The sequence below is a fragment of the Sus scrofa genome, chromosome 4 (assembly GCF_000003025.6).
Source record: "Sus scrofa isolate TJ Tabasco breed Duroc chromosome 4, Sscrofa11.1, whole genome shotgun sequence".
NCBI classification, from domain to species: domain Eukaryota; kingdom Metazoa; phylum Chordata; class Mammalia; order Artiodactyla; family Suidae; genus Sus; species Sus scrofa.
Window position 1 is genome coordinate 52,345,816 of NC_010446.5, and position 25,754 is coordinate 52,371,569.

General features: G+C 36.7%; 1 protein-coding gene across 16 annotated transcripts in view; it reads right to left on the reverse strand.

The window, feature by feature from the left end:
* Window positions 1-25,754, reverse strand: part of RALYL (RALY RNA binding protein-like) — a 774,288-nt gene that overhangs the window by 560,444 nt on the left and 188,090 nt on the right. The gene's annotated exons all lie outside the window — the stretch shown is intronic.

Sequence of the window (25,754 nt, forward strand, 5' to 3'; positions counted from 1 at the left end):
TGAATAAAGAAAATGTGGTACACACACACACACACACAATGGAATATTATTTAATGATAAAAAGAAAGAAATCTTGTTATTTGAGATAGCATAGGTGGACCTTAAGAGCATTATGCTAAGTGCAGTAACTGACAGAGAAAGACAAATATTGCATGATCTCACTTATATGTAGTATCTAAAAACAAAACTAAACAACAAAACAAAATAAAAATGAAAAACAAGCTTATAGGTAGAGAAGAGACTGATGGTTGCTAGGGGTGAACAAAATGGGTGAAGGAGGTTAAGTACAAAATTCCAGCTATAATATGAATAATTTATGAGAGACGTAATGTATAGTATGGTGACTATAGTTAAAACTATTATATTGTATATTTGAAAGTTGCTAAGAGAGAAGCTCTAAAAATTTTTATCACACAAAAAATCAGTAATTGTATAATAATGGATGTTAACTAGACTTATTGAGCTGGTCATCTTCCAATATACACAAATATCAAAATCTGATATATTAGATTATATACCTGAAACTAACATAATGTTTTTTCGTCAATTATATCTCAAAAAAGTAATAAGAGCATTTGTAGATTATTAAACTAAAATTTAGAATAGCTTTGTATTTATCTATGGTTTTAAATAATATCCCACAAAAATAAATTAGTATATTCAAAGAAACTATTCTGTTATCTTATTAAAACTTTAACATCACATCAAAGTCCTCTTTCTTTTTGTTGTTCATAATACTCCTTTATTATCCTTTTTTAAAATTTTATTGGAGTATAGTTGTCTTACAATGTTATGTTAGTTCCAGGTATACAGCGAAGTGTATCAGTTATATACATATTATATTATATATATATATATATATGCATTTTTTCTCTTTCAAACTACAACTCAAAGAAAATATTATCTTTTTGAAATGAGTTGAAAATCTTAAAGAGGACATAGTTTCCACATCTAAGTTATCGAAATAATGTTAGCAGTAGCTACTTTGACTCCCAAGTGTGATAAGAGTCAGCACTTAATGTCAAGGTCATCAGGCTGAAGGATAGTGTTGATTCATTTATTGAGTTTATTGGGTAAATGTACTTGATCTTGTTTCAGTCAAGAGGTAGTTAGTTGATTATATACCTTTTTAATTTTTTAAGAGAATCCCTGAAAGCCTTTATTTCTAGAAAAAAATACATTTATTACTGCCTGGTAGTCTGTGTACTGAAATGTAAGCCATGGATTAAGACACAACAAACAGCAAAGGGTAATAAGGAAGAGGTTTCATATTCTACTGGCAGTGGAGCTCCCACGGGGAATTCGCACAAGCCAAGCAAACAATATAAGATAAGCTCTAGGGCTCTTTATCTTAGGTAACATGTTTAACATGGGGATGCTTTCATGGGTGAGGATGAAGCGTTTTATTTCATTATTTATTGTCTGATTATCTATGGGAACATCAATTTAATACAAACAAAACAAAACAAAAGCCAGGACTCTTGACCATTTACAAGACTTTGCCAAACTTGATGTGGAAAGCAGAAATGGGAAAGGGAGTGGCATTTTTCTCAAGTGGCCTGCGCCTCTGGAGATTATTCAAACTCCTGTTCGAAAAAGAGATTACATGAGAGCCATCAAGAAGTAGAAAGATCTCAGAGCTTAGAGCAAAGCGAGGGGTTTACAAGTGACTTTACTAAAGAGATGGGATCTGAGCTGTACCTTAAAAAAACAAATAGGATTTTATCAGAGTAACCAAGAGAAGTGCTCAGAAGCAGAGAGAACGGGAGGAAACTAAGGAAAGTCCTAATCAGAAAATGAATTAGCGATTTTCTAACTTCAAGGACAGGACCCACTATGATATTTCTCATAAAAAGTGCTACTGACCTTTCACATGAGAGTATTTTTCCATCTTTGGTCTAAGATGTTCAACAACATCCCTAACTTTTTTTTTTTTTTTTTTTTGGTCTTTTTTTTTGTGTGTCTTTTTAGCGCCACACTTGTGGCATATGGAGGGTCCCAGGCTAGGGGTCTAACTGGAGCTGAAGCCTCTGGCCCATACCACAGACACAGCAACACTGGATCCCAGTCACGTCTGTGACCTACACCACAGCTCACAGCAATACCGGACCCTTAACCCAGCCAGCGAGGCCAGGGATTGAACCCACGTCCCATGGATACCAGTCAGGTTCATTAACCACTGAGCCACGACAGAAACTCCGGCTAACTTCTAACCACTAAACAGATCCCCTCTTATTCTTTTTTTTATGGAGAAAACTGAAAATTCCATTACATGTTTTCAAATGCTCCAGAATGGTGAGGAAGCCTTTCCCACATGCAACCACTGGGTCAAGGATTCAATGAAATTTACTCTTCAATAGAGTGTAATAGAATGGGGGGGGCATTAAGTGCACTATAGTAGAAAGGGTTACCTTTATAGTAGAAAAGGTAATAAAGGATCTTCTCATGACAGACTCTTATTGACCATCGAATTTTAGAGCTGACAGAGATCTGATCAAGCACAGTCGCAGTAATTTTCAAATTTCATATTTTATTGGCACATCCAGGGAAGAAAGCTTATAAATCACACACCCAGCTTCATGGAAATTAAAGACCAGAGAACCTAAAAAACTTATCGAATTAAGGATGTGTGCTGTAACTAAAATGAGGAGTTATAAGAGATTTTTGAGAAGGGACAACTTAATTAAATTAAACCAGAAAGATTGTACTAATTCAGAAAAACACATTTCCTCCTTAAATAATCAAACAAATAGAAAACGTTTCCCTACCTTTCTTTGTTAATTGAAAACTGGAGCAATAAAAAAATCCCTAAAATGGATTTCCATACCTAAAGAAACTAATGGTATCAACACAGTTTTTCCATAACAATTTCTTAGATAATTAAACACCTTGTTTATTTTTAATTTTCTTTTTAATGGCTGTACCCATGGCATCTGGAAGTTTCCAGGCCAGGGGTTGAATCTGAGATGCAATTGCAACCTACAGCACAGCTGCAGCAATGCCAGACCCTTTAACCCACTGTGCTGGGCCATGGATCAAACCCACACCTCCACAGTGACTTGAATCACAGCAATCAGATTTTTAACACACTGTGCCACAGGGAGAACTCCTATTTTTAAATCTGTATGTGCAATATTTACATATAGTTCATCCCTCGAAAATGTCCTATGTCTACCCTACACCATGGCTGGGACAATTACCTACAAAATGCAGAATATGGATTACAAGTATTGCCTCTGCTCCCTTCAATAGCTGCTATCATTCTCATATTTGTGGCCATAAGAATTAGTGCTATAGGCTAGATCTTAATACATTTTTATAGTTCCTTCAACATATGTGCCCTCCTCAGAACTCAACTTTTGCCTCAGCTTTTGAGTCTGAACATTCTTCTGATTTCAGAAACTTCCCCAGACTCAGATAAAAAGCTCTTATTCTTTCAGAGTTCCCATTGTGGCTCAGTGAGTTAAGAAAATGACTAGTATCCATGAGGATGTGGATTTGATCCATGGTCATGCTCAGTGGGTTAAGGATCTGGCATTGCCGCAAGCTGAGGTATAGATCACAGATGTAACTAGAACGGGCGTAGCTGTGGCTGTGGCATAGGCCAGTCAGTAGCTGCAGTTCTGATTCAACCCATAGCCTGAGAACTTCTATATGCTGCAGGTGCCCAGCCCTAAAAAAGACCAAAAGAAAAAAGAAAAAAAAAAGAAAGAAAGAAAGAAAAAAGAAAAAAAAAATATTTTCTTTTTATTTTGTCCTGAGAACAGATAGACCCCACCATGACTAGTCCTCTGTCATGAAAAGGTAAAAGGACAACGCAGTTCTATTCACACACAGTTCACAGGAATGTTTACATTCCCTGACAAAAGTTGAGTAAGATGGAAATTAATAAGAGAATAATGATACTTGTAAGTAAATGCTTTTGAAAGCAGTCTGGCTTTCTGCAGAATTTAAAACAGAGGTCAAAAGCCTAATACGATCCACAAATATGCATGGGTTGCCCAGTGTGCAGTTTAGATGTAAATGCATTTAGACTGTGATAAGTTTGCTACAGTCTCCACCATCCCATATTACATTATTCTGGGCAACTTCATAAATCCATGTTCCTGTACACGTAGGCATTTTCAGTTACTGCCAGAGTATTTAAGTGCATGGACTTTGGTGTCAGAGAGGTTGATTCAAGACTGTGCTCTGCAAGCAACGTTCTAGCTATAAGATGTTATATCAGCTGTCTGGTCAAGTCACTCAAGATGGTTGTACACTTGCTCTCTATACAACCCCTGCTCCACCAGTGCTGCTTCACCTACACCCCACTCATAGGACTGACCTTCCTACATTCTTACCCTGGTGCCAGCTAGTGACTGTTCTAAACTTTAGATCAGAGCAATCTCTACCGTGATAGCTTATCAAAAGGGTGGTGATGGGCAAGCTCGCTGCTAGTTTCCCCAATAACCAATAAGCCAACCTGATGTCAGTTCTCCCTATAACTGGTAACTTCCTCTTCCCCCTGATGGATAGGTGAGAGAGAGACTGCCACAATGTCCTACCCTCTATCTGCCACACACAGCAGGGTGTCGCTCGGGGACCTTACATCAGACACGTAAAATCCCCCATCCATTAAACCAATGATGTGTCTGTTGCTGACTCCAGGCTCTTTCTTTCACATGGAAGCTGGGCAAGGGCAGGGCTTAGAGTGTTATATGTGGAGTACTCCTAACACCAGCTAAAACTGCATCGTACAGTTACTGTGAGCATCAACTTAGATAAGGCATGTAAAGTACTTAGCACATGCTCTAGCATATAGTAATTAATAAATGTTACTTCTAATTATTCTTTAGTAAATGAACCCCTGCTGCTAATGACATTGTGTTAGAGTAGAGAACACGAATAAAGTACTTTGCCTAAAAGCAGTACCACCTGGGCATAATTTCATGAACATAATTTTATGTAGACTGCTTTAATGGAAACTGACATTAGGGAAGTGAATTTTAGTAAATGACAGAACTATAATAAGATTTCCTTAGATTGGTTTTTAAATGGGCTACATTGCACAGAAACAATTCTGGCCATTAGTTCCAAAGCAATGTAGTTTCCAGCCATGTGTTCCATACATCATTTTTTGCAGGTATGTAACTCCATAAGCTGAGTGTTTAAGAAATGAAGACAGAGAATCCAAGGATGAGATGACTGCTATGGAAAAAAAAAAGAAAAAGAAAAAAAAAAAAAAGAGAGAGAGAAGGGAGGCTTACCTAGAGTTTTATAAAAATGGGATGTTTCCTAGGTCCTCTTAGCTTTCACATTATTTGTTGAAAAAAGAACTCAAAACTTAAAACCTCCTTTTACCGAAGAGAAATATACAGGCTAAGAATGTTTTGTTGTTTGGTATATTCAAAAAAAACAAAAGAGATTAATAATGCATTGACAGGGTTAAATAAAAAAGGGAAACTTTACCTTGTAAAAATCAAAAAATGTTCTGTTAACTGAGAAGTAGATTAGAATGTTCAAAGTGCTTGGGGACCGAGCACTCTGTAAAGTCTGATTTATACTGCAGGCATCGTAATGCCTACCTACTTCAGAATGACAAATAGTACCAAGTTGAAGTCGCAGCGGCAGCCCCAGAGCAGTCACGGCAAATGTCTTCCATCTTAATAGCTGAGCCTGTGCCATTCTGTACACTTAAAATTCCGAGCATTTAACACTTCTTGTTGCATCTAAATCCAGATACAAAACCCTTCAAATCAAACTATTTACCTCAACTGAAATCTGCCTTGAATAATTCATAAGAAGGGAGAAAGATGGCAGTAAAGAAAGCCAAAGAGAGTTTTAATGAACTCTAGAGTTTCAAAAATAATGGCATAGAAGCTATTACAGCTTTCCCCCTTACCCCGTAAAAAAGAGGATCAGTCTCTCTGACAAGCAATACTCCCAGAAAACAGGAGGAGCAGTACAGGGTTCAGCTTTCTGCTTGTCTGTGATTGATATACAAACAGCACCACTCAGATCCTTTACTAGGAGAGCTCTTTTTGAATGTGTGAACAGTTGAGAAAGCATCTAAAGGATGCACATTCACCTGTTTTATTCTTACATTGTTTCCTAAAATTCCAACGGTATCTGCAGACTCAGTTAAACAGAAACTATGACAATCAATAAACGCAGTGGCTCTAACCTGCTTTTGTGCTGCTTTGCTACCTTTGAAGACTTAGTTGGTGTGATAGGTAGAGTTAGCAGTTATGTTTCCCTGGAAGTAATAAAAAAAAGGTTTCATATTCTGCTCCACTAGATAAGCATATCTGCAGTGACTCATCCGGTGAATGAATTTAGGATTCTAATTAAATCACCAAAATAGAGGCCTTTTGACAGTGTTATTACTGGGTAAATTTGTATTTGTTTCCTATCGCTGCTGTAACAAATCACCATACAGTTGGTGACTTAAAACAATGTAAAATTATTCTCTACAGTTTTGGAGGCCAGAAACCCAAAATGAGAGTTACAGAGCTAAAATTAAAATTGAAGCAGTCCTGCATTCCTGTGGAGACTCCTAAGCATTCATTTCCTTGCTCCTAGAGGCTGCCCACATTCCTTGGCTGGAGCCCCTTGGTTTTCAAAGCATTTAACTCCAACCTCTACTTCATACCATCTTCTTCTGGCCCTGATCTTGCTGCTTCCCTCTTTAAAAGACTCTATGATAACATGGAGCCCCTATTGGATAATTCAGGATTATCTTCCTATCTCAGGATCCTTAATTTAATTTTATCAGCAAAGGCCCTTTGCCATGTATGGTGACCCATTCATGGGGGCTGGGGGAGCTCCCTGGGGAGTCATTATTCTACCTATAGCAAGGTCATACTAAGTTAATTGCTTAATGGAAATATATTTATAAATTAGGTATTAGGCCCCATGTGGCTTGATTATGAGCAAAAGCAGAAAAAAATCTCAATAATTGTAATGTGACCATTTTTTTTTCGAAGTAACATTTTCTAAAACTATAATTCACAAAATTGTATAAAACTTACAGACTTTTAAATAGGTAAATTTCTCAGTTGCTACTCTCTGTTAATTAAGAATAACTGGATATTTCAATATAGATAAGATTAAACTATCTATATCCAAGCAATTTTCATTAACTTTTTAATATGTTTTTCATTTCCCCTTCTGGTCTGCCAGTGCTTAGACACCTAGAACTTGAAACATAAGTAATTGATTTTTAGTATTTATTAAAATGAATAAGTATATGGATGAAACTATTTCAGATGGCTATATGGTAAAGACAAAATTGTAATCTTTACACATTTTTAAAGCAAAGGAATATTTCTTTATGAAATAGTAAATGTACAGCTGATGCTCAATAAACTTTTAAGAACTATATAAACACCTTTTCAGACAAGCCTCATTACAAATACATGTTAGTATTTTTTAAAGAAATTCTTAATAAAACAAATCAATCTCAATGATGGAAAAATTTTCAAATAAAAATGATCCAAAATGTTGTTCTTTTAACAGCTGCACCTGCAGCATATGGAAGTTCCTGGGCTAGGGGTCAAATCCGAGCTTCAGTTGTGACCTCCACCACAGCCACAGCAACACTGGATCTGAGCCCATCTGCAAACTTCGCTGCAGTTTATGGCCACACCGGATTCTTAACCCATTGAGTGAGGCCAGGGATCAAACCTACCTACTCACAGATACAATGTCAATTCCTTAACCCATTGAGCCACAATGGAAATGCCCATAAATATTAGTCTTAACTTCAAGTAGCATCTTGAAATGGGATCTAATCTAGATGCATATGACAAGTTCAAACATGATTCTAACGATTTGTTGAATTTATGAACAGTAATAATTGCTATCAAAGCACAAGAGAAATGTTTTAACTGATAACCTGTGCAACAAAACAATATGTTAAATAAAATGGTTATTTTAAAGCTTTAAAAATACACTTTAAAATTTTAAATAATTTTTAAGCCAACTTCCAAATTATATGTGATCATATCAAGGGTTGCAACCTTATCTGTAAGAGCATTTTAACAAATGAACTATAAATTAAAATTAGTCTAATTATTAAACTTATGTATCTGGGAAAAGATAAATGAGGTAGCTTCTTTGAAGGTATATTTAATTTCTAAATATTTCACTCTTAATACTTCTCATTTTAGGAATTTTTACCAAAACCAACGTTTTTATTTCACTATCAATCTTAAAAGGAAAGACAATGAATTTAAACAAAATAGTTTATCCTCACAAAAATGTCCTCCAGGAGTTCCCATCATGGCTCAGAAGTTAATGAACCTGACTAGCATCCATGAGGACATGGTTCGAGCTCTGGCCTCACTGATCGGCCGTAGCCATGAGCCGAGGTGTATGTAGGTTGTAGACATGGCTCAGATCTCAAGTTGCTGTGGCTGTGGCCATAGGCCAGCAGCTACAGCTCCAATTGGATCCCTAGCCTGGGACCCTCCACATGCCATGGTGCAGCCCTAAAAAAAGACAAAGACAAAAAAACAAAAAACACCTCCATTACTTCAAGCTCCCATGTGCACATTAAAGTCTGTTGATATTTTTAAGGAACATCAATGATGATGTGAGTATTTGTGATGTGTTAAATATTTTTCAACAGAAAAATAATAAAAGTCATTGATTTGAATTTCCATTGTAATTTAAAGAAAATGCAAATGCTGATGGTAAATTACTTCGTTTACAGATTACACTGAAGATTTTTGGAATTAATTATACTGTCATTTCTTCTTACAAAAGAAAACAAACATAAATATCTGATCACAGAAATCCTCAAATATTTTCAACTCAAAATTCAAGTTACTGAAAATAACCCCACTGCACAATTCATTAATTAAATACAAAGGAAATTATACTTTTAAATAATTGTATTTTTTTTAATTGGAAAAGATGGAAATTGGGTATTGAGGAAGTGGTTGCAGTGAAAATGGAATATCCTAGACATGACAGCAAAGATAGAAACAAAGAATACATAGAGCATAACTCTCTACTATGTGCATGAGTCTGTTTAAATATATCAAATATTTTAAAAATTATTAAATAAAATAATAATACCACTTTAAAAAGTGAGCTTATGATAAACATCTAAAGGAATACACATTAAGTGTGGACAGTGGCTGTCTATGGACTATGATGATTTTTTAAAATTTTCTTTATATCTTGAGTGTCTGAATATTCTGCCAGGAACATGCTATTACTTTAACAAGCAGAACTAAGCAATGTTGATTTTTCTTTACAAAATATATTTTGTTTTAATCTATGAGCCAAAGCAAAGATGAACTTAGTTTCATTTTGCTTTCCAAGGAGAAAAATTAGAAAATGCTATGCCTGACTTTTTAAAAACAGTACTTTCTATTTGTATATGTAGCTGAAAGAACTGTTCACTTAGGAAATAAAGAATTAAACCTACTTTTATATTTTTTGTGGAAATTCTTTATACAAAATTGTGAATTATAAAGTATATTTTATTAAGTGTTGAAATCCATAAACAAAAAATTTATCTTTAGTAAATAAGCATCATATTTATATTCAGTTAAGATTTCACCACAGCGTATTGATAAACATTGCATATTTAAAACTCTTAAGAAAAAAATCTGATCAAGTTGTTATATGCTTATTTTAATCACTAACATATTTTATTCAAAAGATAGGAAGTATTTCTTTGTAGAAGGGAATAAATTACAATTCAACCTGAGGGGTTGCTCTTAGATTTGTTTTAATATTGAGCAGCGACAGAAATGACAGTTTTTACTCTAAGGATCCTGATTATATTATTGCTAAAGCATCTGACTCATGTTTAACGAAATTTATAAAAGAAGAACCTTAAGGCACAAAAATGTATAACTGCACTTCATTTTCAGTTTGTTTCATGCTTATTTTCATGAATTTCTATGAAAGTAAGTAGTTAAATGATATTAATACCATTAGTGCACTTATAACTACTATCATTTTCAAGAAGAATAGTTATGAATATTATTTTTCTAGTTAAAATCTAACTACTTAAAATCATTCCATAATTATAGGATACCCATGCCATTAATAATTCTGCTTTCCTGCCTTTCTATATCTTCCTTCCTTCCCTTTTCCTGTTTCCTTTTTCTTTCTTTCTTTCCTTCTATCTTTCTTTCTTTATTTTCTTTCTATTCTTTTCTTTTTCTTTCTATTCTTTCTTTCTTTTCTTTTTCTCTTTTCTTTCTTTATTCCTTCTTTCTTTCCTTCCTTCCTTTCATAAACAATTTGTTTTGCATGGATTAAAATATACCTTAAATTTACTCAGTTTTGCACAACAATTTTCAGATGGATTATAATCTAACAAGCATGTTGAAAAGAGAGTGACCTGCAAACTTGAAACCATGCTATACAGGGAACATTTATAGAAGCAGAGAGGCCTAGAATGTGCAGGAGAGGGGAAAAAAATGGAGGCAACTCATATCCTGTCTTCTGATGTAAATTAAAGACAAGGCTGGCATTGGGATGTGAATCTGACTTGATTAGTAAGACTCAAGTTTTTCACCTATGTTCAACAGAAAGAAACTTCAGAGGGCTGGATGTCAGGTCAGATAAGATTTATACGCAGATAAAAAATAATTAATATTCATTAAATGTTTACTATTTGTCAGGTACCAAGCTCAAAGCTTTACATGTATTATTGTATTTAATTTTCATGACCACTTTATCAGGTGCCAGGAAACTAATACTTAAAGAGTTTAATAAATTCCAGACATATAGCTAGTTAAGTGGTAGAATTAGAAGTTTAAAAGAGTCAGATGGATAAATCTCCCACACTTATGCACTATTCTGCAACATGAGAAAGAATTAAAGTACTTGCTGGATGGCTTCTTGACAGATTAAGCCTGGACAGGTAGCTGAATCAACTAGGCTTCCTATGGTAAGCAGTTTTTTAGATGCCTTCCAATAATCCCTGCTTCCTGGTATTGATATCTGTGTTTATTCCTTCCTCTTGAGTATTTCGTTTCTAACCAAGATTATGTGACACTGTTGAAGAGATGTAATTCTGTGACTGGGTTATAAAAAATTGTGACTTCATCTTCCTAGTCAACGCTCTTTACTGTCTTCTCAGTCTGCACACTTTAAAGAAGGAGTCATACTGGAGTAAATCACTAGCCAAGTAACTGATAGCAGCTCCCAGTCAAGAGCCAGCAAGGAACTGAGGCCTTAGCTACAACAGCACACAAGGTACTGAATTCTGCCAACAAATATATTAGCGAGTTCAGTAGCAGGTCCTTTACCAGTTTTGAGTTTTCAGATGAGAGGTCCCATGCCTGGCTGACACCTTATCTGCAGCTTTGTAAAACATCCTGGAATAGAAGTCTTGGGTTAGCAATGCCTGGATTTCTTTCATTTTCTTTTTCTTTTTTTTTCCAAGTAGTAGAGGTTTATTTTTTTTTTTGCATAATAAAATACATATATTTAAACACAATTATATTCACACAGATTATTATATCATGGATCTTAAGAAAGAGATTAAGTGACTCCCTCTGGAGAAGTGGAATGGAAAATATGCTGAGACAAATAGGAAATTTATTCTATATCCCATTTTGTATGGCTTTCATCCTTACTATTTAGTATTATCTATTACATTTCAATTTTACCTTAAAAATTAGCATTATATTAAAATTGTTATATTATGCCAATAAAATTTATAAAGAATAAAGCCTTATATACCATTAAATATTTTATATAGCATAATAAAAAGAATAGCTTAACTGGTAAGAAAATAACAAAAATAATATACCCTCTGAAAATAAGTAAAATATAAAATGCATAAATTGGTTAAAAAACAGTGTAACTATATAAATATGTCCTCACAATTTGTTACATCTTATCAATTCTTCAATATAGGCATACATCATTCTAGGTTATATGATAAACGACATTATAGACCTTACATTGTACCATGAAGAGAAATGGTTATTAATAATACAATTGTAGAACTGTATTCTTTAATTGTACAGTTGCATTATATAATTATAATTATCATAAATTCTTTGATGGAGAGTAAATCAGAATCAGTTCTAATAAGACTTCAGCATTCCAAGAATGATGTCAAATGACCCTGTTCATGGTGGATTATACACTTATTTACTATGAGATGTATTTCTTCTCCAGAGATTCCTTATTTGTGTATCAATTGTAGATTTTTGGTTTGCTGTTATTCTGAAGTTTTGATGTAAGAGTCTATATGTATCTGAGATTGTTTCAAGTTGTTGTTCTCTTAATTGCAAGTGCATCTCCAGTGTCTTGCATTTGTACCCACCTCTTCTCATGATTTCTGATTTTGGTGGTATAATTGTGCATGGATGACTTCGTATCTTTACTGTATATGTACCTTTACTGGTGAGCCTTGTCCTTTGTGGAATTTTTGTTTCCTGTTGCTGTATTTTCTTTTCTGCCTAGAGAGGTTCCTCTAGTATTTGTTGTAAGGCTGGTTTAGTGTTGCTGAATTCTCTTAGCTTTTGCTTGTCTGTGAAGGTTTTGATTTCTCCTTCAAATCTGAATGAGAGCCTTGCTGGGTAGAGTAATCTTGGTTGGAAGTTTTTTCCTTTCATCATGTTAAGTATATCCTGCCACTCCCTTCTGGCCTGCAGAGTTTCTGCTGAAAAATCTGCCAATAACCTTATTGGGGTTCCCTTGTATGTTGCTTGTTTCTTTTCCCTAGCTGCTTTCAAGATTTTCTCTTTGTCTTTAATTTTGGTCAGTTCGATTAATGTGTGTCTCGGTGTATTCCTCCTTGGGTTTATTTTATATGGTACTCATTGTGCTTCCTGGATTTGAGTGAGTGGTTCCTTTCCCACGTGAGGGAAGTTTTCGGATATTATCTCTTGGAATATTTTTTCTGTCCCCTTCTCTCTCTCTTCTCCTTCTGGCACCCCTATAATATGGATGTTGGTGCGTTTGACATTGTCCCAGAGTTCTCTGAGACTGTCTTCATTCCTTTTCAGTCTTTTTTCTGTTCTGCATCCATAATTTCTACGAATCTGTCCTCCACCTCTCTTATTCGTTCTTCTGCCTCCTGTATTCTGGTGTTAGCTGCTTCTAGAGAATTTTTTCTTTCAATTATTGTATTCTGCATCTCTTCTTGTTTAAGTTTTATATCTTGTATCTCTTTGCTCAGTGTTTCCTGTAAACTATCCATCTTTGCCTCCAGTTTATTTCCAATGTCTTGCATCATCTTTAGCATCAACAATCTAAAGTCTTTTTCCTGGATGCTGAGAATCTCCTCATCACTTAGCTTATTTTCTGGGGTTTTTCCTTTCTCCCTCATCTGAGATATAGTTCTCTGTCTTTTCATTTTTATAGGTTTTTGGTGTGGTGATGATTTTACAGATAATAGAGTTGTAGCCTCTCTTCCTTCTGGTGTTTGCCCAACTTATGGCTGAAGTCAGTATGGTGGCTTGCTGTAGGCTTCTCGATGGGAGGGGCTGATGCCTGCCACTGGTAGGTGGAGCTGATTGTAATCCCTCTGGTGGGTGGGGCTTAGTCTCTGGATGGGATTAGAGGCATCTGTGTGCCTGAGGGGTCATTAGGTAGTCCATTTACTGAGGGGCGGGGCTGTGATCCCACCTGGATTATTGTTTGCCCTGGGCCTTCTCAGCACTGGCTGACTGAGGGGTGAGGCCAATTTTCCCAAAATGGCCACCTCCAGAGAAAGGCACTGCTGCTGAATATTCCCGAGAGCTTTGCCTTCAATGTCCGTCCCTCACAACAAGCCACATTCACCCCTGTTTTCCCAGGATGTCTTCCAAGAACTTCAGTCAGGTTTGACCCAGATTCCAATGGAGACCTTGCTCTGCCCTGGGACCCAGTGCATATGAACGACCGTATGTGCCTTTTAAGAATGGGGTCTCCATTTACCCCAGTCCTTTGGAGCTCCTGCACACAAGCCCCACTAGCTTTCAATGCCAGATGCTCCAGGGGCTCTTTCTTCCAGTGCCAGATCCCTGCACGTGGGGCTCAGAACTCTCACTCCTGAGTCTCTGTGAACCACTTAGTTTTCAGTCTGTGAAGCTTCCCACCCTGGAGGTATGGGGTTGTTTATATCACAAAATCACCCCTCCTACCTCTTGATGTGGCCTCCTCTTTTTCTTCTGGAGTAGGGTGTCTTTTTTAAGGTTTCCAGTCCATTTGGGTGGAGATTGCTCAGCCTTTAATTGTGAATTTTGTTGTTTTTAAGAGAAAAGTTGAGCTCCAGTCCTTCTGGATTTCTGATTCATGGAAAGTGTTAGATGGTCAATGTGTGTCGTTCTTAACCACTAAATTTTGAGGTTAATTTGTTACACAGCAGTAGATAACTAATACACATTTCTAGGTCAGACTATACATTATTCAACTTCATATACTCAGAAACTAGCACAGTTCTTTAAACATAAAAAGTAGCCATAATCGCCAACAGACTAAGTAGAGAGAGAACAAAAGAAGAAAAGTTTAGACTAAATGATATTTAAGATAATTTGAAACTTGAGATTCTATTACTATTTCATGTAGGATATAAAGTAGCCTCTTCACCATGTCCTATCCACTTTAGCAGAATAAAAGGTATTACAAGAAAAATCCTAAACTCAATTAAAAAATTTATTTTCTCCTGTACTCCCTCTACTCCCCCAAGTTTACTGAAATATAACGTATATCCAAAAGAGTCACCCAGGAGTTCCCATTGTAGCAAGCAATAATGAACCTGACTAGTAACCATGAGGATGCGGGTTCAATTCCTGGCCTAGTACTGGCATGAACCGTGGTGTAGGTTGAAGATGTGGCTTGGATCCTACATTGTTGTAGCTGTGGCTGTGGCATTGGCTGGCAGCTGCAGCTTAGATTCAACCCCTAGCCTGGGAACTTCCATATGCCACAGTTGTGGTTCTAAAAAATAAAAAAAAAAATTTCCCCTCTTGGCTCAGCAGAAACGAATCTGACCTGCATCCATGAGAATGCAGGTTCTATTCCTGGCCTTGCTCAGTGAGTTAAGGATCCAGCATTGCCATGAGCTATGGTGTAGGTCACAGACACGGCTTGGATCCCGTGTTGCTATGGCTGTGGTATAAGCCAGCAACTACAGCTCAGATTTGACCCCTAGCCTAGGAACCTCCATATGCCTCTGGTGCAGCTCTAAAAAGACAAAAAAGAAAAGAAAAAGAAAAGCAAAAGAGTCACCAATTTTAAGTATGCCATTTGATAAATTTTCAAAGTGAGAAATATTCATGTAACTACCACAATCAAGAAATTATTGTGAAAAAAAAAGAAAAAAAAAAACAAAAAAAAAACTCCTGAAAAAGCTTTTTTGCGCCCCTTTGCAATCAAGCCTCTTTCCTGACTCCTTCAGGCAACTACTTACTGATCAGCTTTCTCTCGCTACAGTTTTACATCTTCTGGAATCTCATACACAGAGATGTTTTTAAATGTTTGATGTGTGTGGTAAATGCACTAGGTGTAAATAAGTCAGTGGTAGCTGGATTTAATACTTTTGTTTTTTATTCATAATTCTATATGTAAATTTCTTCAATAGATTATCCTTACAAATAAATAATATTATCTATAAGAAAAAGACCAAGCATTTCCAGTGGCAATCTTATTAATTGATATTTAATAAATTGACCTAAGAGGACAGTTTCTAAATTCCTCAAAGATCCCTTGGATTTATCCAGAACTTTTCCCTCTTAACACTGGCAGAAAAATAGGAATAACTTTTGTACTGTATTAAGCTATTCTTCAGTGGCCATTTATCAGCTTTTTTTATTATTATTATTTAAAAGCTAAACGAACGTTGAAAGTGAAGCAGAAAAGAATTTTGCATTTAAAGTTAGAATTCTCTAGATTCTGCTACAACTGGGCTCTTTTAAATTGGTTCTTGCTGATTAAATTTTCAACCCTTGACACAATCAGGCTGCTTTTGAAATCCTGGTATTTCTCCTAGTTGCATGTAAGAGACATACAGTCATTGAATAAAAATGCTAAAGGCATTTCCTTGAATGTTTGAATGTAAGGGTTGATGATGGATGGATGAACAACAGTGAGACCCACAAAATGAAAGTGGTCAACAAAACTCAAGAGCCCATCATCCCTTGCTAGAAGGTGCTGTATCAGGCGACTTTGAACTCCTACAATTTTTCATTTAACAAATATGTGTTGAATTTTCACAATGAGTTAGGCACTGCATTCGCTATAGAAAATGTTTCTTCACTTACTGGGGGAAATGACTAATAGTTACTACCACGAATGCAGGAGTCAGTTCCAATTGCAGAAGCTTTGCTATGTCCACAGCTTCAAAGCTCCATTTTACATTTTAAGTGTCTGAGTAAATCCTAAAGAGTGCTGTTGATGTCTGTCTCAACCTGCAGATGCCCTTCGGTAACCACTTACCATCAAACAATTGCATTCAGAGGTAAACAGTACAGTGAACAGAACAGTCGGTTTGGGATCTGACTAACCTAGATGCAAACTGGGTTCTGACTTTCACTAAATAAGTTTAGTGGCCATAGGAAAAAGAACCTAACTTCCAAAGACAAAATTTCTTCAGATGAAAATGAGTGCTTTACCTATAACAAGATGTCAGGCAGGGCTTTTCCTGGTTTTTCAAACATCAGTTAAAGACTAAATTGAGAATAATAAGAGAAAGGACTCTAAAGAGCACCTCTCCTAGGGTTTTCTAACGAGCAGTGGAACTGGCTACAAACCTACCCCTCATCTAGACTATCAAATGCATAATTATGGGATGCATCAGGAAAGAGATGCAGGGCAATGAGACTATCCAAGGAGGAGTTTCAGCTTATCACCTCCCCTGCGCGTGTGCTCCACATACTTATCCAAATCGACCAGCTCCAAGGGATCTAAGGATAGTGAGTGAGGCACTTTCAACACAGGAGAGGCATGTTTCAATTCTGACCACAGAAGTGTGCAGGCCAATTTCCACTTTGATGAGAAAATTTTGGAACCAGCTGATAGGTGGCTCCTGGAGTTTGAGGAAGCATTTGAACCTTGAGATGACTGCTTCCTTCCCTCCTGGAGAATTCAGCAAGCAGAATGCTGGCTGATACAGTCAAACAAGCAGAGCAAGAAGAGAGGACAGTGGACTGGCAGTCCTACATTCCATTACTTGGCAGGATAAGAATGCCTGCATCTCCTATAGGCTGTGCATCCCATAGAAAGTAATTTGCTATCTTTATGGGATCCTACAGAAAAGAACCTCCTGTTGGAAATAAGGAGGCTATGGGATTGTTGGCTGTGTGCAGGCTGGGTGTTTGCTAAGATGCAGTGGTCAGAGGGCAGGGGTCCCAAACGGTGGTGAAATTGGGAAGAAAGGAGGGTTCTAAAAAGTTGACCAATTTACCCCACAAGGCAGCCAGCTCCTGCCAGTGACAGAGGTGACAGCAACTTAACACTGACAGCAACTGAAAAAATCCCAGTCAATTCAAAAATTATTCCATGGGAGTCCCCATCATGGCTCAACGGTTAACAAACACGACTAGGATCCATGAGTATCCAGGTTCAATCCCTGGCCTTGCTCAGTGGGTTAAGCGTTCAGCATTACCCTGAGGCTCGGCTCAGATCTGGCATTGCTGTAGCTGCAATTGGATCCCTAGCCGGGAACCTCCATATGCCACTGGTATGGCCCTAAAAAGCAAACATATATATATATATATATATATATTCTAAAATTCAGGGCCAGAGCTAGTTGTCAGGCTTGAACTGAGGAGATGAGAGGCATTTTGAATTTTATTTGAATTAAGGACAGCTTAGAAATTTTAATAACTGAAAATAAATTTAGGCTGTTTAAATTAAACTGTTCATAACAGAAGGTCTGAAAAACTATGGCCTCTACCTAACATGTATCAAATCACAGAGTCAAAAGACATGATAACATGGTTGAAGAAAACAAAGCAAAAGTGCCTTCTGCTTATATTGGCTTTAAGTTCAGACCATTGAATAAAACATTACATAAGGATTATAGATAATACATGTTAAATGCCTACCATAGTACCTGGCACACAGAAAATGAGTTTAATAAATATGAGTTACTGTTAGTTTTATTACCATGTCTCTGGCACTGTTAGTTACTTTACTTACATGCATTACCTCTAATCCTCCCAATAAATCTACAAGGTAGCTATTATTATATTTATCTTATTATAGATGAAGAAAAAGAGGAAGCAGAAATGAAAGAGGCAGTCTTCACCCTCAGAAACTTAATCTAAGGGAAGCAGAGTAGTACATTCACGATGCTAATGGCGCAGAGACTGTACAAGGTATCATTGGAGGCCGACTCAGATCACACTTAGGCTTTCCGAAGCGATCTGGTCCCCCAAATAGGAGTTAGTTACCCAAAGAAAAATAGGGACAAAATTCCCAAATAATGGGCTCTAAGAGAGGTTCCACATGGCTGAAGAACAGGGAGGGAAGTAGCAAGAAGAGAACAGGAGTGTGGGATGGAGTGATGCAACAAAAGACCTGGAACCCTCCTTGGTCACTTACCCTGAAGCCGATGTGGAACTAAATGAATTTAAGCAAGGAAGTGGCCACTGCCATGTAGGGATCCAGAATTAGAACCCAGAAGTAGGGCATCTCAGTGTAAGGGTCCCCACTGCTGAATCAGGCCGATCTTTAATCTCTCTGACCTCTCAGTATCCTCAATTATATAATGCCCATTAATGTCTTCTCTCTGTTTTTTTTGTTTGTTTGTTCGTTTGTTTCTTTTTAGGGCTGCATCTGTGGCAATGCCACATCCTAGCCGAATCTGTGACCTTTAACCCACTGACCGAGGCCAGGGATCAAATCCACATCTTCATGGATACTAGTCAGGTTCTTAACCTGCTGGATCACCACAGGAACTCCTAATGTCTTCATCTTTAAAAAGGAGCAAGGATAACACCTTCCTCAAGGAACTGTACTAAAATGCCAAATTATGAAGTTCTGTTTCAGTCTTATACCATGAACGCAAACACTAAGAATGCCAGTCAACTCTCCCTGATTTTTCTTAAAAGGGGCAATTAATTATATTACTGCCAATTAAATTTCTCCTCTGCACTTGGATGCATGCTATGCATCCAGTAAATTTTTAAAAACTCATTCTATGTGCTAGCCTAAAGACATTTAGCTGGGTATTTTTTTAAAGTTCTATTTCTACTGTAAAGTCTAACAAAGGCAAACTTAGAAAAACATGGCAGGAAAGTCAGGATGGCTAAGGGCAAAAGCTAACTATGGAGGTTTCACTTGAAGTTCCCAGAATGGCAAGAGTAATTACAGGTTCGGAACTTGTGGCAATTATAGCAAATTCAGAGAAGTGCAGTGCTTCTCCTTCCTCTGTGCATCGGCAGTGACTTGGTGACTTAATCCAAGTATCAAAAAAGCCCCAACTCTGACAGGATGCCCTTTTCTCTAAGTGGACGTTTGCACTTCTTTGTATCAGTGCCAAGAAAAGGGAGAGAAAGGGAGAGAGAGTTAATGTTATCAGGGTGAGATACAATAAGAGCATCTTCTAAGGCAGCAGAATGATATAGTAGGAAGAATATAGCGTCTTGTTCTGGAATCAGCTCCTCCCTAAGGCCTGCTAGAACCATGGTGGAACTGGCTAACAAACTTTGATCAGAAGGGTGAATGGTCAAGCTCAGGGCCAGCCACAGAGCTGATTACTGGGTGCAGTGTATGGGGTCTGAGATTGATCTGACAACAAAGGCTGGCCCTGACACCTCAGGCACCTTTCCTGGGTACAGCTAGGAAAGTCAGAATGCAGAGGCCAAGAGGCTTCATAAATTTAGGATCTGTTTCATCAAGTTCTGATACAAAGAGAGTCAATCTTGAGAAGAGGGCAGGTGGAAGGTTTTAAGAAAGAGGTTTCAAGGAATAGTTCTGCAACAATCCAGAACAATGTGGCTATACCTCCCAGGACCTAGGAAGAAACCCTTCAGAATATGACTAAGAGTAGATGGATGAGGGATCAGAGCCCCTGTCCCTTTGTCCTAAAATGATCTTTAGCTGAAGTAAGAATAATACTTTTTTTTTAACCTTTCCACAAAAAAGAAAATCATGGACATGGAGAACAGACTGTGGTTGCCAAGGGGGAGGGAGAGAGATGGATTGGGAATTGGGGGTTAATAGATGCAAACTATTGCCTTTGGAATGGCTAAGCAAAGAGATTCTGCTGTATAGTACTGGGAACTATGTCTAGTCACTTATGATGGAGCATGATAAAGTAAGAAAAAGGAATGTACACATGTATATGTAACTGGGTCACCTTGCTGTACAGTAGAAAATTGACAGAACACTGTAAACCAGCTATAATGGAAAAAATAAAAATCATTATAAATGGAAAAAAAATACCTAAGGTTCATTTTTATTGTAAGTTTTTTTTTCTGTCATATGGTTAGATGGCTTTAAAAGACTTCTTTAAAAATAAGAGGACAGGAACTCCGAGTTGTGGCTAAGCATTAATGAACTCAGCTAGTATCCATGAGGATGCAGGTTCTATCCATGGCCCTGCTCTGTGGGTTAAGGATCCTGCATTGCCATGAGCTGTGGTGTAAGTTGAAGATGCAACTTACTAATCTGATGAAAAGGTACAGGATAGTTATAGAGAGATTTAAGAAAAATTAGAACTTTCTTTGACCCAACACCTTTTGAGTCTGCTTGATACCAAGCCCGGATTCTAAGCTGCTAGAAATGAGGAAGCTGACAGTGCTATGTTCTTATAATACCTTTAATGTCTGGTTTGATTCCTAGGACAGGCTGGTGCCAGTGGACCTAGTCAAAGCATAGTTCTTATTTGAGAATTCAAAATCAAAGATTGGGAAAAGATGAAGTTAAGGGAAAGGAGGAGAGAACTGACAGTCACATTTTTATATGGTACTTTACCTGATGAAATCATTTCACCGCACCCATATAATAGGGGGAAAAGGAAGCTATAAAATAAAAGAGATAGGAAAAAACTCTCAGAAGTATAATGGTCCTTGAAATGTGTATTAGTCTTCATCCAGAGTTCAAAGAATATCTATTATAGAAACAATATTATGCTTTCATGAAAATGCATTTGTCGTTGATTAAAATAGAGTCCTATGATAAAAAATCTTGTGGGACATGCTCTACAGGAATTAGAAGAGTGACATGATAGATGAAAATTGAAAATTGTTTCAGGTTCATATAGAGGGCACTGTATAATCATAATGATGATCGCTTGCATTTGTAAAGGATTTTAGTTTTCAGAATGCTTTTATACCCATCATCTCTTCTGATCCTTCCAACAACCCTGTGAGCTAGGTAGGGCAAGAATTATCATCTCCGTTTTAAAGGAAAGGAAACTTTATATCTTTCTCAAATAAGTAATTTTGTATTTAAAACGACTGTATAACATTTCACTCTTCTTGATACCTCCACTAGCCTTGTGAAGCACTTACACATTGATAAAATAAATTTTAAAAATGAGAGTTAGCAAAAACTAAATAAAAATTTATAAGATGGAAATGTTATAGAAGGTACGGCATGATTAAAAAGAATGAAATTGCATGAACACATATGTAGGTAGGTGGACATGGGGACTTATTTTGTATCATGTAGTTTAAGTAGCTTCCTTATTCTTTGGGACATTTCCATGTAAATATCTGACTACTATCTCAAATTTCATGTGTCAAAAACCGAGATTTATCTCTCAATTTTCCTATAACTAACTATAGAACATCAGTTCCTTTCTTTACCAAAATTGGACAACTTGGTTTTAGTTTGTTCAACACCACCCTTCTTTTTTCTTTTTTAATTTTTAATTTTTTTGTCTTTTTAGGATCACACTCGCAGCTTATGGAGGTTCCCAGGCTAGGGGTCAAATCAGAGCTGTAGCCGCTGGCCTACACCACGGCCACAGCATTGTAGGATCCAAGCCATGTCTGTGACCTACACCACAGCTCATGGCATCGCTGGATCCTCAACAGACTGAGTGAGGCCAAGGATTGAACCTGTGTCCTCATGGGTGCTAGTCAGATTCATTTCTGCTGAGCCACAATGGGATTCCACCCCACCCCACTTTTTTAACCCCTTTTTTATGGCCACACCTGTGGCATATGGATGTTCTGGGGCCAGGGATTAAATCCAAGCTGCAGTTGTGACCTACCCCACAGCTGTGGCAACACCAGATCCTCGATCCCTTAACTGTGCCAGGCCTGGGATCGAACCCACAACTTTGCAGTGACCTGAGCTGCGGCAGTGGATTCCTAACCCACTGCACCCTGATAGGAATTCCATAATTAACCTATGTGAACTCAACACCCATCTTTTTCTTCCTTTAATTTATGCTGTCTCTACATAAATCCCAGGTATTCACTCACTGAATTTCACACTGTACTTCAGTCTGTCCATTTTATAACTTGCCTTAGCTTCTGCAAGACACCATCAAGTGATTCTTTTCCTTACAAATATTCATTAGATCACTCTCTTTTTTTCTAAAAAAAAAAAAGTGCTTTACTTGCCTTTCAGAATCCTTTATTATCAACACATAAATGCTACCCAATTTCGAAACACTCTCTTTTCTTTTCAAGGAGCCCTGCATCCTCTCGCACCTCCAAGGCTTTATGATTTTTCCTCCATCAAGTGCTCAATGTCTTGCTCCAATCATGTGGAAACCAAAGTTCTCCTGTTTCTTGCACATATTTCTTCTCTGAACTTTACTCAGTTATCACTTCCATGATTCCCCTGTTCTGTAGAAGGTCCACTTTAATGAATACCTACATGATTTATACTTTGTGAAATTCAAGCCAAGTATTAATTATATAATGTCTTATACTGATGTACATTTATTAATTTGCATCTCTAGTTGTGCTGATGGCCTCTAAGAGGAGGCAATGTATTTTAATATTCTTCTGACATCCTCAGGTGCCAAGCAGTGATAAAGACATAGGGTGAATTCTTTTTAATTACTAACTATATCCAAAATTCATGCTCACCATACATGATGTTAAGTGCTGAGATTATAATGGCAAATAAGAGGTCTGCTACTGCCCTCACTGAGCTTGTGGTCTCCAGCACAGAGAAGCCCAATAAATACCCTCAGTGGGGAGTGCTGACTGCCTAACATCATGTAAAGTCACAAAGAATAAAATAAGAACGGAGAGTTGATCAGTATTTATTGCAAAACAAACTAACAAATGAAACAACACCTTTTGCTTTATGAAGCTTAAACAGTTGATGAGTATTGCTGTTTTCCATCTGGTAGCATAGGGACCATAAAACGGTTCTACATGACATGAAATATGAAGATTAGTGAAATGCTTGGCATTTCAAGTTGGCAACTAGCAGGAAGATGATTTATAATTCAACGGTATATATTTTTATATTCATCAAACGCTGTGTGCTTAAAATCATTTAATTTTTAAATATAAATAAATAATTACAGTGACCCTAATAACTATATAAAATAGCCTGAAGAACTTCAATATTTTGGTTATTCACTGTGGGAACAAATAAATTATGTTAATTTAAGTTACTTCTATAAATTTTTACAGTAATACTGAATTTAGCTAGCAAATGTTTAATAATCCAACCATCATACAACATCTGCTTATTGAGGCATTTTCTTTATGCATGTACTATGTACAGATTTTTGTAGACTTAATTAGCAATGTTAGACCATGGGAAAAAAATAAAGACAATTTTAAGAATAATTATTTCAAAAGAGATATGCTACTCATATTTCAATTAAAAGAAAACTTCACTGCAATAACTTTTTTATACCAGTGCTAGTTTAATGTTGAGGAAGAACAGATATTTAATTCCCATCCCAAATGTAAGTATTTTAACCAGCATACGTTCACTTTTTGACATTTTATGTCAAATCATTATGGAGACAAAAAAGAAGAGTGAAAACATCTCTAATGCAAAAAAAAAGCCAATTTTTGATGATATTAAGTTAATCATATAACTTATAATTTAGAGGCATTAAAAATGACATTAGATAGAAATTACATTTCCAATGATCAAAGATGTTTATGTAATCAACAGACCTTTAATGCTGCAAAAAAATGCTTTCAGGTTTTTTCCTATGTATAAATTCATTAATATTTAGAAGGGAAAACAGCAAGAAAGAAAGCTACAAAATCATGATCACATAGATATAAAGAAAATCAAAGAAAAATACTGTCACAGAAACTAATGAAGAAAACTATATCAAGAAGACAGCAGACCATGTTAGATGCATCAGGAAGATTAAAATGAAGGGAAGATGAAAACAGGTTAACTGACTTAGTATTTAGCTCACAGGTAAACTTTTAGTGCAGTTTGAGTATACTAAGTAGGGGTGAGGGGAGGGGTTGAGGTCCTGAGCACCAAGCCTTTTCTATTCCTTCAAAAATATCTGATGTTAAATAAAGAAATCGGTGGACCACTTCTGGTGTAAATGAAGAGTGAAGGAATTGCAGGGAACAGGAGCAAACATGTTTGGAGGCAGAGAATATGGAAGTAGTGGAAAAGAAGCTGTAGATCAAAAATGGAATAGGATAAATAATTGAAGAAGGTGGAAAGACAATGAAACTGAAATATGGGGAAGAGAGAGTGTCAAGAACACCTTTTATTGCATATGTACATTTTAAGGTGGGGAAGAGTTGAGGACAATGTCAAACACTGAGAGATGGAGGGATCTGATACAAGATTTAAAAAAAAAAATCACACCAACAATTACAGAGAACGCAAATGGGAATGTAAAAAGAGGATAAAGCAATATTGTCGTCAGAGCATGACTCAACGTGAGAAAATCTTCTAAAGAAACATTTATTTAATTAGTAGGTTAAAAGAGGAAAACTGAGTACCAATCTTCATAAAAAGACTCGATAATGGATTGGAAATGAGGACTGAATAAGTCTATGAAGTAGGCATCATCTGTCCCATTTTGCAGATAAATAAACCAAAGCTTTGGTGGAATTAAGTAACCTGCTCAACATCAAATAGGGCAGAGCCAGAATTCTAACAGAGGCCTGACACCAAAGTGCATATCCTTTCTACAGCAATAAATTATCTAATCTTTTGAGAAACATATAGACTGCCAACATTAAAATTTCTTATATCATGGAGTAATGGATAAAACACAACTAGCTAAATATCCTGTGAAATCAGGACATTCATGAGAATTCTCAATGTAAATCTTCTAGCATTAATCAACCAGTATTAAAGCAAATTACGGCATATTTTCATAGACCATGAAGGAGAGTAGTTTAGATGAAATTTTTAATTTATAAACTGGCAACTGTGGAAATGCCATCTGTGGAAATGTTTTAAATTGTCATTAAATTTATTCAAGTTGTATTTATTAAAGCTGACATCAGGTACACACACACACACATAAATACACTATGGAGGAGGAATACAAACACTGGGAAGTATTACTTTTTTTTTTTTTTTTTTTTTTTTTTTTTGCTTTTTAGGGCCACATTCAAGGCATATGGAAGATCCCAGGCTAGGGAGCGAATCAGAGCAACAGGTGTAGACCTACATCACAGCCACAGCAACGCAGAATCCAAGCTGCGTCTGCGAACTACAGCACAGCACACAGCAAGGCCAGATCCTTAACCCACTAAGCGAGGCAGGAATCGAACCTGCAGCCTCATAGTTATTGGTGGAATTTGTTTCCACTGCACCGCCACAGGAACTCTGAGGAAGTATTACTCTTTAATGGGCCACACTTGCATGTACAGCACTAACTCTTGACCTCACCGTGTGCGAGTGAAAGTTGTACAATCAGTCAAGGTGACATAAAACACTGT